General features: G+C 36.9%; 1 protein-coding gene across 1 annotated transcript in view; it reads right to left on the reverse strand.

Annotated features, from left to right (window-relative positions):
• The window catches only part of SNTG1 (syntrophin gamma 1), an 866,981-nt gene that overhangs the window by 558,705 nt on the left and 294,257 nt on the right, over nucleotides 1–14,019 (reverse strand). The gene's annotated exons all lie outside the window — the stretch shown is intronic.

The following is a 14,019-nucleotide window of genomic DNA, read 5'->3' on the forward strand; positions in this document are numbered from 1 at the left end:
GAGGGAGAGAGAGGAAGGGAGAGAGAGAGAGAAACATCGATGTGAAGGGACACATCGAGTGGTTGCCACCCGCACGACCAACCAGGGCCGGGGACAAACTGCAACCGAAGTATGTGCCCTTAGCAGGAACCGAACCCGGGTCTCTCTGGACCACAGGCCGACGCTCTAACTGCTGAGCCAAACTGGCCAGGGCCAAGGTTTCCATTGTTAATTAAAAGCAAATATGACAAATAAAAGAAGAAATGGCTGCTTTATTGTACTTTGCTGATGATGTTAATGTTTCTGGCTATAATTCTGTCTTTTTCCATTATAAACACTTTCTTAATATCTCTTATCTGTCACACACCAGCTGAAGGGCTGGGACCACACTCATATTTACCTCGTGGAACTGGAAGAAGAAGGGAGCACAAGTCTGCAAAAGGCCTGCAAACCTGTGCGCAGAATGGGCTCTGCAATTAGCTCAAGATTATGTCGAGGATGCAAAAAGTTTCTAATTAGGTTCTACTTGTCTCGTCTTATCTTGTAAAATTGTCTGTTTGAATTTCTAGAAAAATAATCACTAGCAGCTCAGGCCAATAGAGTGGCATGATAAAATCAGAACACCGAAAAATAATTGCTGGCACGAGGAGCTGCTAATGCACATTTATCTCCTCTCTCTCCCCTCCTGTAGAGTTGGCAGATTAAAACTAGGAGACTCCGTCCTCCCAGATCGCTCCCTCCCAATCTGTTTCCCTCGGACAGCCTGAATCAGTTACTGCCATGAGCCTTGCCTGGTCCAGGGGCAGCAAGTGGGAGTGAGCCCCACAGTGCTCTGCTGTGTGTGTGTGTGTGTGTGTGTGTGTGTGTGTGTGTGTGTGTGGTGGGGTGCTCATTTCAAACAGAAAACAAACGTGCAGGTATACTACAAAGCCATAAAATAAATACAGTGGTAGTAGGGCTATTGAAACTAAAAGGACACATAGGAGTTTTATAAATTTATAAATGGCAACTAAATACACAATAAAATGCCACTGAAATCAATGGGAAAAATCAATTGTGTAGCAGATATTATTAGGAACTGTTCTACTACTCAGGAGAAACTTAAAACTGAATCTCCATATAACTCCATGTTCAAAGCTTGAAAGCAGATGTATTAACGACCTAAATGTGGAACATAAACTGGTAAAGATAATAGGAGATGAGTAGAATATTTTTATTTCCCTCAGTGACAGGTCAGTGTGCCATTCTGGAGAGTAATCTAGCAATACAAAATCTAATTCTGTATGCTCAAGCCTTAGGACAAGGTGTGTGATCCTTGATAAAAATTCCAAAGATATGCTCACACAGGGATCGTTTTTGTACGTGAGATTTTTTGACTTAATGATTTATATCAGAGATAAAATGCAAATGACTAATTGAAAGGATATATCTAAGTTTCTTTAAATGATGAAAACACACTAAATTTCAATTTGAAATAAATCATAGTATATGTCTTCCCCATTTTCCCATGGTATTTAAATAGACAAACTGATTGAGTAAAATTATTTGCATTCCTAAAAAAACTTCAAAGTCAAGTCAAATTGGAGTTAGGAAAGCGATACTCATCATGTCATCTATTTTCCTCTCCTAGTTCCACCGAATAAACAGCTGTTCTTTACATGCTCCTGCAGATTTTTAATTAACATGTTCAGTTTCTAAAATCCATAATAATGAAGGTGTAAGGAAAATATGCAAATCAGATTATAACCCAATTAAAACCAAAGCATATGTAGAGAAAATGCATAATTTTTTCTGAATGCCCAGAATTTACCAACTGAAACATTTCATTAAAATATTGAGTTTATTCTTGTGTATGGTATAAGTTGGTGGTCTAGTTTCTTTTTTTTTGCATGTAGCTGTCCAATTTTCCCAACACCATTTATTAAAGAGGCTGTCTTTACTCCACTGTAGGCTCTTGCCACCTTTGTCAAATATTAAGTGAGCATAATGTCTTGGGTCCATTTCTGGGTTCTCTGTTCTGCTCCATTGATCTATATGCCTGTTCTTGTGCCAGTACCAGGCTGTTTTGATTACAATGGATTTGTAGTATAATCTGATATCTGGTATTGTCATTCCTCCTACTTTGTTCTTCTTTTTCAAGATAGCTGTGGCTATTTGAGGTCTTTTTTGGTTCCATATAAACTTTTGGAGTATTTGTTCTAGTTCTGTGAAATATGTCATTGGTATTTTGATAAAGATTGCATTGAATCTATAGATTGTTTTGGGTAATATAAACATTTTAATAATGTTAATTATTCCAATCCATGAACAGGGTATATGCTTTATGCTTCCACCTTTTCATATTTTCCTCTAATACTATTTTCAATGTCCTATAGTTTTCTGAGAACAGGTCCTTTACTTCTTTGGTTAAGTTTATTCCTAGGTCGTTTTTTTTTTTGTTTGTTTGTTTTTTTTTGAGAGAGAGAGGAAGGGAGAGAGAGAGAGAGAGAGAGAGAGAGAGAGAGAGAGAGAGAGAGAAATTGATGAAAGAGAACATTGACTGGCTGCTTCCTGCATGCTCCTCACTGGGGATTTGGTCCACAACCTGAGCATGTGTCCTGACCAGGAACCAAACCATCGACCTCTTGGTACATGGGTCAACACTCAACCACTGAGCCACACTGGTCAGGCTCCTAGGTGTCTTAATCAATGGAGGGAAAAGGAGAAACATCTGTAACAGAAATTAATTAATTAAGAAAAACAATTTAAAAATAAATAAAACATTAATTTGAAGAAGAGTGTAGTGGACCTACATCTTGAAATGAAAATTTAACATCAGTAGCTTGCATGCTGATCTTTATCTATCTAAGTATATGAAGGTGATTTAGCTGCATTTATTTATTTTTTAACCTTTGTGCATTTCATTTTCCATAAACTGTATCACTAGGCTTTCAGAAGAATCGATTGCATAAATAAATGGTTAGCTATTCAGTTGTTAGCTATAAAGAGCAAATCAAGTTTCTGTCATGGCCTTCAGCTACTGTGGTAGTGCTTTTTCCTTGACACTAAGCCAAAACCTCTCGAGGAGCCTGGCCAACTTAGGTGAGTTGTTCTAAGACTTTAATGAAGCAATTTACAAGTACCGTGGCACCAGCTACAGCAATCTGAAATGACAACAACATGACAGGGAATGGTCAATCGAGAACATTTCTAAAAGCAGCTTTCAAGCTATTTCTCCTCTTATTTGAGTTACCTCTACTTCCACTACCGCCCAAGCCTGGATGGTTGAAAATGTAACCATTCCCTCTTAGGAATTATTTAGATCAATATATCTTCTGTTTCATTTTTTAAGTTTCATTCAATGTAAAATAGCATGAAGAAGAAGGAGACAAGATTTGGGGGACATAGTTTGCAAGTAGATTTTAAAGCTTGATACATATATAATTAGGAGAGAGTGATTAAGAGAGAGGTATCTCTAATCTGAAAGATGCTACAAGTATACGACTAAGTATATTTTCTTAAAAAAATAGAAATGAACAGAAAGCCTGCTTCAGCAAATATAGCTATATAGCTGTGTGTGTGTGTGTGTGTGTGTGTGTGTGTGTGTATTTCTCAGTGACTCAAGGCATTTTAAAATATAAGTTAATTTCAAGTACCCATGTGGAAAATCACCAAACAACAAAGGTAGGCAGTATGAAAGAAATAAAGGAACATTTGAACTAGAAAACATTTTAGAAATAATAAAATATTTCTTATTCCTTACTTGTCAATAATGACTTTAAATGTAATTTGATTGACTTCTACAATCAAAAAGTGGGATTGATGAATGGATAAAAAACAAAACCCAACTACATGCTGCCTACCAGAGACACGCTCAGCGTCAAGTGCACACATAGGCTCAAAGTGAAGGAAGGAAAAAGACATTTCGTACAAGGGGAAACTAAAAGAAACTGTGGGGAGCTATACTAATATCAGAGTAAATAGATTTTAAGTAAAAAATAGTAACAATATAAAGAAGGTCACTTTATAATAATAAAGGGGTAGGCATGTCAAGAGGCTATAACAGTTACAAATATATAAATAATTATGAATACCTAAACAATTAAAATACGTAAAATATATTATTGGATCAACTAAATATATAAAGCAAATATTAAATATCTAAAGAGAGAAATAAACAATAAAATAATAGTAGGGGATTTCAATGTCCAACTTTCAACAATGAATAGCTTTAACAGAGAATCTTTGGACTTGAGTCATACTTTATACCAAATGAATCTAACAGACATTTATAGAACTTTATAATCAATAACAGGAGAATACACACCCTTCTCAAGTGCACACAGAATGTTCTCTAGGATAGATCAAATGATAGTCCACAAAACAAGTTTCAACAAATTGGAGAACAATGAAATCAAGCCAAGTATTTTTCCTGACCACAATGCTATAAAACTAAAAAAAGTTTACAGCAGGAAGGAAGGTGAATAAACCACAACCATTTAAGCTAAATAATAAAATTATGAATAACTAATGGGTCAAAAAGGAAGACAAAAGAGTAATAAAAAATACATATTGAAACAAACAAAAATGGTATACCACAATCTACTAAAATTGATGAGATGCTGCAAAACCAGTTTTAAGACAGAAGTTTATACTGAAAAAAATACATATTTTAAGAAAAATAATCTCATTTAAATGATTTACTTTTATACATCAAAGAATCAGAAAAAGAGTAAACTAAGTCTATGGTTAGTAGAAGGAAAGAAATAACAAAGATCAGAGGCAAAAAAAAAAAAATGAATAAAAGACTAGAATAGAAAACAACAAAACTAAGAAATGGGTTTTGAAAAATAAACAAAATTGTCAAACTTGTAGCTAGACTAACAAAGAAAAACAGAATATTCAAATAAAATAAAAAATGAATATATTAGATCAGAATTGATACTGCAAAAATATATAAAATCACAAGAAAATACTATGAACAATTATATGCCAACATATTGTATAACTTAGAAGAAATAAATAAATTTTCAGAAACATACAACTTATCAAGACTGAATCTTGAAGAAGTAGAAAATCTGGAGATTAGTAATGAGTAAGAAATTAATATAATAATAATCATAAACTCCCAACATAGAAAAACGCAGGATCAGTTTCCCTTGTGAGTTATACCAAATATTTAATTGAAAATTAATAACAATCCTTCTCCTAAAAAGGAGGGAATACTCCCAAACTTACTTTATGAGGCCAGCATTATCTAAATACCAAAGTCAGATAAAGACACTACTAGAAAACTATAGAACAATATCCCCAATGAATATAGATGCAATAATTTTCAACAAAATATTAGCAAAACAAATTCAATAATTCATTAATTAAATCATACAAGATGATAAAGTGGGATTTATATCTAGGATATAAGAATGATTTAACATTAACAAATCAATACATGTTACACACTACATGAATTGAATAAAATATAAAAATCATATGATCATCTCAATAGATGCAGAAAAACCATTTGATAAAATACAATATCATCTCATGATAAAAACCATAAAAATCAAAGAAGAATACATAGACATAATAAAGGTCATTTTTAAGAAAACTATAGAAATCATACTCATTAGTGAAAGGTCAAAAGATTATCTTCCAAGGTCAAGAACAAAACAAGTTGTCTAATACCGCTCTTATGTTACAAAATACTGGAATCCTTAGGTGAAATTTGGCAAGATAAAGAAATAGAAGACATCCAAATTAGAAAGAAAGGAGAAAAGTTGTCTTTATTTGGAAATTACATAATCATATAATTCTAAAGACTCAAACAAAAACTGTTAGAACAAATCTACAATTCAGTAAAATTGCAGAATATAAAATTAACACAGAGAAATCAGTTGTTTTCTATGTACTAACAACAAAATGTCTGACAAAGAAATAATAAAAAAAAAAAATCCCATTCACAACAGCCTCAAAAACAATAACATCCTTAGGAATTAATTTAACCAAGTAAATGAAATATCTGTTTAATATAAACTATAAGATGTTGATGAAAATACAATTGAAGACACCAATGTTCCATGTTCGTGGATCACAAAAATTAATATTGTTGAACTGTTCATGCTCACTAAAGTTATCTGCAGAATCAATGAAACTCCTATCAAAATCCCAATGGCGTTTTTCAAAGAAATAGAAAAATAATTCTAAAATTTTACAGAACTGCAAAATCCCAAATAGCAAAAGAATCCTGCGGAAGAAGCAGAAAGCTGGGGCATCTCACCTCCTGATCTGAAAAGGCCCTGCAAAGCTCTCGCCATCAAAACAGTGGCCCTGGCAGAAGAATAGACCCCGAGATGAATGGGACAGAACAGAGAGCCCAGTAAAAATAATATGCATATTTGGCCAATGAACATTGGAGAATGGAGCCAAGATATCAAATGGAGAAAAATAGTCTCTTTAAAAAATGGTGTTGGGAAAACTGGATATCCACAGGCAGAAAAAGGAAGTGCTCCACTATCTCACAGAAGTTAACTAAGAATGAATTAAAGATGTCAATATAAGACCTGAACCTTAAAAACTTTTAATAGAAAAAAATGCTCTTTGGCCTTAGTTTTGGCAAAAATGTTTGGATATGAGATCAAAAGCACACATAAACAGGTGGGACGACATCAAGCCAAAAATTTCCATACAGCAAAAGAAACAACCAAAAAAAGGAAAAAGCAACTTATGGAACTGGGGAAAATGTGTGCAACCTTATATCAGAAAAGTAGTCAATATCTATCTCCCATAATTCAATGGCAAAAAAAAAAAAAAAAATCTGATTTAAAAATGGGCAGAGTGAGTAAACATTTTTCCAAGAAGAAACACAAATAGTCAACAGGTACATGAAAAAGAACTTAACATCACTTATCATTTTGTAAATGCAAATCAAAATTACAAAAATGTCACCTCAACCTGTTGAAAAGGCTATGGTTAAAAAGACATGCGATAACAAGTGTGGGAAAAGACATGGGGAAAAGGGAATTCTTGTGCACTGCTGGTGGGAATGTAACTTGGATCAGCCACTATGGAAAACAGTATGGAGTTTCCTAAAAAACTTAGATATTGAAGTACAATATGATCCAGCAATCCCACTTCTGGGTATATACACAAAGTCAAAATTGTAAACAGCTTGGTCAGTGTTGCTCAGTGGTTGAGCATTGACCCATGGACTGAGAGGTCACCTGCTGGAGTCCTGCTCAGGGCACATGCCCAGGTTGATCCCTGGTAGGGGACATGCAGGAGGCAGCCAATCGATGTTTCTCTCCCTCTCCCTTTCTCTCTAAAAATCAATAAAATCATATTTTAAAAAAATATGTAAACAACTTGTGTCCACCAATGGATGAATGGATTGAATATAGTTTACATCTATACACAAAAAAATATTATTCAGCCACAAGAAAGAAGGACATCCTGCTATTTGCAACAACATGGATGGTCAATGAGGGCATTATACTAAGGGAGATAAGTCAAAGAAAAACAAATACTATAAGATATCACTTACACGTAGGATCTAACAAAAAGTAAACTCATAGGAACAGGCAACAGAATAGTGGTTACCAGGGTCTAGGGATATAAAAATTGGAAAGATATGGATCAAAGGTACAAATTTACTATTAGATTATGAATAAATTCTGAAGATAAAATGCATAGTATCGTGTTTATAGTTAACAATACTGTAATATACCTCAAAGTTACAAGAAACTAAATCTTAAATGCTCTTACCACAACAAAATACATGATAATTATGATATAATGTGTGTGTGTGTTAGTATATGCTATATTGCAATATATAAATGAATCAAATCATCACATTGTTTACCTTAAATTCACAGTTATGTGCCCATTAAAATAAATTATTCTTCAAGACAAAAATAATTCAGTCTAAAGATTAAATTGTAAAAATGTCACTGCACACTAAGGTAATAGCTCTAGATTAATATTCTAGAGAGGAAACTAAGTTTAGAAATATTGTGTTCCTCATAGCTCCTTTGGGAAAAAAACACAAAGGTAAATAATGCATTGCTCAGAAAGAAAGTATTTATTTTCCTGGCCTCAGAATACTGTACACAGCAGCCAACTCAGTCATAGGTTAAGTAGACAGAACACATGCAACACATAAGACCCTGTTCTCAAATAGAAAATCTGTTTATTCAGATGCAACAACGGATCCAGAATCCCTGAATGACTTCTTTCTATAGTCACTGAGAACTACATTAACACTAACATAAAACAAAGCCATGATTTAGAAGCCAAGTTTAGAAAAAGTCCCTTTTTACACATGGAATTAGATTCTCCTGAGAACCAAAGGTTAATCTCTGGAGGAAGCATTTTTCTAATTCAACAGGTATATTTATACGACAGAGGTGTTCTTTGAGCATGGTGTTCCTGAGGATGATTGTTTTCTCCTCATTTTTGACAGTATTTATATACTATCAATAAATGTATAGTTTATTCTAATAATTTAAGAATATAATATAATAAATTAAGAATATAAGTCTAATCATATTTTATATGCTTCGGGATTCTAGGAGCTTTGCTCAAATAGTTAAAGCTCTACAAAGGAACACACTGTGGTGCCTCAGGGAAACACACCGGAGAATTACACAGTGTTTCATCACCTGGGCAGCTTCACCGAAAGTTGTAGCTTCACACTCCCCAGGCAACCACAGGTCCATTCCCTGCCGATCACTAGGGGAAGGGGTCCAACAAAGGGGAAAAGGGGCGCATATGCAGTACAGCTGGGATAAAGATAATTGGGTAAGGGGGGTGAAGCCACTGAAAGGCTAAGAGTTTAAGCTTCTGGTTATAATGCCCAGACAAAGTGTTCTTAGCTCTTGTCTTGCTCTTGTGTCTGGTGATCTTGCTCCATGACCCACACTCACCAGCCACATGGCCTTGAGCAGCAACATGGCCCATGACCACGCAGATGCCATACGCAATGACCTGCGGCTTTGAAACAAATTAAGTTAGTCAGATACTAGACTGGACTGTGCTTTACTGTGGAGTGGGGCTCTGTCGGTGGCCTTAATTCTAGCCCTGCCGAAGACAAGAATGGACTTCCATGGCAAGACAGAGGGAATGTGGCTTTGGAACCCAGGGGTTGAATTACTTGGAATCAAAGGTCATTCATCCTCCACGTGAGACTCAGGAAAACCCTTTCCTTGCTCCACTCCCATGGTAGCACATGGGGACACAGCGGGCATCCCACTGGTAAACATGGACAAGGGAAACATTTAAACCACAAGTCATTATTTTATATATATATATATATGTATATATATATATTTGGTATTGGTATTCTTTTCTTTTTTATTGGCTGTATTGAGGTGACACTGGTTAACAAAAGTTTACCATTTTCAGGTGCACAGTTCTACGCATTGCCTGTACACGGGCATGTGTTCACCACCCCAGGCAAGGCTCCAAGTCGTTTATTTTTGAAATTCTGATTTGCATCATTTTATTATCCTAGAGCAGTTCATATGAAACTATATAATTTATATCACTCAGTTTGGCCTCAGCATTTTATCTCATTTTTAGATGTATTTCCTATCCTAAAGTAAAAATAAGCCATGGAGCTTTAAAAAGAATAAGTATTTATGATATATGGCTATACAGATGAAAACAAAAAATGCTGAAATGGTAAAATTTTAAAAGAGCAGTACAAGAAAAAATAACAAACTGCTCATGTAGGAAACAGTCGAACCCAGCAGACTGCTGGCAATGCCAGGCAAGCTGTTCGTGGTGTAATTGCACCATTCCATCTATGCCCAATTGACTCTTATTATCTTGTCATTTGACGTCTTCCTGCAGATAGTCTAGCTGCCCTGCTTCGCCTACCGGGAGAGCGAACAGGTGGCTGCCTCCCCGTGTGGAGCCTGTTACACCACCTTGCTAACAATAGCACATGTCCCAAGCGACCAGGCAAGTCACTCCACTATGTGATCTGTGCAGAATCTTGCTGTGTTTAGCGACAGGAAGTGTTCAAATGGCCTACAAATCTTCTATAAGCATGTGCATGAAGCTTTGTTGAAACAATACATCTGTAAAAGACACTGGCAAATGTTTAAAGGAAAAACAGTACTTGCTGGGACTATACCTTTCTAAGGTTTTCAAATGGGAAAAAAAATCCATTTGATTTACGACTTGCCAGTTAATTAGAGGCAATTCTTTATTTCTTTTCTCAAAGGGAAATAATTGAAGTTTATGGGAGCTCTGCATCGCAGACTGATTGGAATTAGCCTTCCCCTGCTGGTGTTGCCAATGCAGTCAACAGCAGACCTCACTCGCTGTGTTAATTATACCTACTTGCTGCCTTTTAGTTTAGTAGAGCAGGTAGGACGCGATAGTAGTCATTTGAGTTTGTGGCACAGAAAAATATCTATTGGAGATCATTCAAAATATTCCTGAACTCTATTTCTTTTTTTAAAATTTGACACACTGAATAAAAGTAAATCTGAATGTAATCCCAAGAAAACGTGGAACTTAATCTATGCTGATTTTTTTTTTCTGACTGATCTCCTCAGTTGAGGGAGGTGGGGACTACAGAATACAATTAACAGCTGAATTTTCACTGGGCATGCCAACTTATATAATGAAACATAAAATCATTCTAGGAAGAATCAGAGGCAGAATTCTGGCCTTCTGTAAAGATGCAGTTGCAAATCCCTAGACTGGAGCTTTACAAAGGCAGCATTTATAACATTTCCATCTTTGCATCCCCATGGTTAACAACAAACCTAGTATAGAGTGAATATTCAACACACACTTGTGGAGTAGATAAATAAATGAATGAAAACTGCCAAATAACTGTTATGGATAATTTAATTTTATCATAGAAAATAGAGAATACCCATAACATGATCAAATGTATTTCCACAGTTCACAAAATAACATTCACACAAATGTGCTCTAGAGGAATTCAACTTAAATTAGAATTTAGAATTAGTTTCAAAGAAATTAAATTCTTAGATCTACTGAGATCAATTTAAATCCTCTGTCCTTTTATTTTGTGCATTTTTGTAAAGACACCATATGTTATATAGAGAATATTCAATATCCATACTTAGAATTTTCTTCTCTACAATATATTGTGTTCAGTTGTGCTGTATGAATGGCACACAGTACCTAAATGCAGCAGGTTAACATGTGTTCCCTCGTGGTCTCACTGTACTTGGTACCCTGCAGCCTGCATGTCATCAGCCTGTCTTCTAGCTAGAGCTGTGATCTCTCACCCCCAGAACACATTCAGAAATACAACACCGTGATCAGTGAAGAATCACAGTGGCGTCAACTGATAACTTGCTTTCTGATATAAATCATCTGTTGCCATCTCTAAAGGTTCTCAAAGTGTGGACCCTGCACCAGCAACGCCTAGAAACGTGCTAGGAATGCACACCCGGGCTCCGTCCCGACATACAGAAGCAGGGACTGTGCTCGGCCCGGGACTTCCTCAGTAAGCGCTCTGGTGACCTTGATGTACTCTCTGTTTCGGGAACCGCTACTCCATGTTACCTACAGGGACTGACAAAATGTGATAAAGCCACGGGGTAACATTAAGCAAGTATTTTCATCCTATGGATTTTATCCTTAAATTCATAGGCTCTCTTTGGCTTAATTATGTCACTTTCCAAGTTTCTAGGCTCCAGAGGTTGTCAACATATCCCTCCGAAGGTGAGGGACACGTTTGCTCCCGTCCCCTTATCCTGCCCCTGCGGCCAGCTTCGGGTTGGGAGGAGATCTATGCGTCCTCCGGGGAAGCTGCTGGCTGTGAACGGAACTTGGACGGGAGGGCTGGGCCTTGGGTCCCCACGGCTGTGCAGGCGGCTCCGCCTCGACGGTGCCGCGGATCCGAGTTCCCGGAGCGCCAGGGGCGGACAGGGAGGACGTCTGTGTTCAGCAGGCCCCTCTGTGTGAATTATAGCCCCGGCCCGAGGCTTCTGGATCAATGTTCTACCTTCCACAGTGCCATTGGCTCTTCTTTGAGGAAGCAGCTCGGGGTCTGTTATGGGGACTTAGAAGAGGTACACATTTAACCACGGCCACATCACGCACACATGATGACCTGAGGCCCATAGCCCCAGGACATCATGACACTGAGTGTACACATTCGCGCTCATTATCAAATGGCCCGCGGTCACCGCTACAACAGCCGTGGCCTGACGGAGCTCCCGTGACTAGCTGACCGAAGACAAAACAACTGAGATTGCTTTATGTGTAGGATATAGTCACAGGACACGTAGAAACTGCCTACAGGTCGATGGCTACTCACTGTGCAGCCTCACTCCAGGACAGTCCTGAAGACACTTGGAAGGGCAATGCTCCCAGCGGACAGAGCTTGGCTCAGAGACCTGCTCCTTTACTTTGCCTGGAAGGAGACTTTCACCAGCTGCTTGATACATGAGTTGAAGTTATGGCTAAATGGCTAAGACTGTAAAGAAATGTGAGTGGAGTATGGGTGACAGTGATGCCTATGAAAGAGGGAGGAGGCTGTTCCACCCCACACCTGCACAGAACGTGAAGACGCTTGCATCATATATGAATTATGGCCAACTAATGACCTAGGCAGCGAAATATTTCAGTAATGAGGACAGGATGACCCATTCTGTAGTGTCGGTCAGTTTCTTTCCCCAGCCCTACTGTCATATCTCAATGGCTGTGGTGGCAGTGAGGAATGGTGTCCATGGCGTGAGAAACACAGCTTTCACTCAGGCTAAACAGGACAGTCACTGCTACTAAGGCACCGCGTCCCAGGGTGAGCAACCAGCTGCCTAGTGGCAGGCTGTTACACTGGCCACTTCCATCAGGGAAGGGACAGCATTTTGTTCTTAGCGGAATACCTACTATTGGTTTTCTCTGATTACAGGGATTTGTCAAAATTGCCATGTGGGAAGTCATAAAATGCTCTTTCAAACATTGTGCAGCATCGCTTCTGACCACAGCGTTCATCTCATAGCAAAAAAGTGTAGTAATTGTTTCATGCTCATAAATTCTCTGCAACAATTGTGTCCTGAGATGATATTACAGCTATATGACTTTGTACAATTTGATAGTTTTTATCAGTCAAACAATGATCCCAGAATATAATCTCCTTAACAAAGCTACTGCAAAGATTAAATAAAAAATTAAATATAACATTTTCCAAAGACATTTGTGGACTTTAAAGTAAAATAAGAATTTGCTATTTTAAATAACTTATTTGCTTATTTGATAGACATCACATTACACACTTTACTTGTATTGTCCATTTATTATTTCTATACCACTATGATTTATGTGTCAAAGGTCTCATAGCTAGTGAATGATGCCCCAATTTTTTTTTACCTCAGCAGTCTAATTTTAGAGCTATGACTATTAACAAACCCTGCATATATATTTTGGAAGCTTACTATTGAAACTCATCACCCAATAAAAGGTATTCATTGTCCTTAGAGAAATTAATGTCAGTAGTTTAGCGTCCATCCATGCAACAAAAGGTCATCGGTTCAATTCCCGGTCAGGGCACATGCCCAGGTTGTGGGCCCGATCCCCAGTGGGGGGCATGTGGAAGGTGGCCAAACGATGTCCTCTTTCATCAGTGTTTCTATCTCTCTCTCCCTCTCCATTCCTCTCTCTCTAAAGTAAATAAAGAAAAAAATATTTTTAAATATCATATTGTTCTTTGTTTTGTTAATAATAAACACAATAGTTTTTAAATATTAGGAAAATGTTTGAGAATTTTTGTGAGAATAAATAATTTCCATAAAAAATGATTCCTAAATTCCATCAAAATATATTTTTACTTAAACTGGGAATATTTATAATAATTTTTCTCAAAAAAATATCAAGCACAATATTTTTACATTTGCAGCTCCAGTATATATTATTTACACACCATTAAGTCAGATGGGGAAACAAAAAACCATATGCTATCAGTGACGTGTGAAATCTAAAAAAGGCAACCTCAAACACATGGGGTAAACTACTTCTCACCAGGGTCTCGAAGGTGTGGGAACAGGAGAGGTGCTGTATGAAGTTACAAAAGGT

This window comes from Molossus molossus, unplaced genomic scaffold (genome assembly GCF_014108415.1).
Source record: "Molossus molossus isolate mMolMol1 unplaced genomic scaffold, mMolMol1.p scaffold_m16_p_16, whole genome shotgun sequence".
Lineage (NCBI taxonomy): Eukaryota > Metazoa > Chordata > Mammalia > Chiroptera > Molossidae > Molossus > Molossus molossus.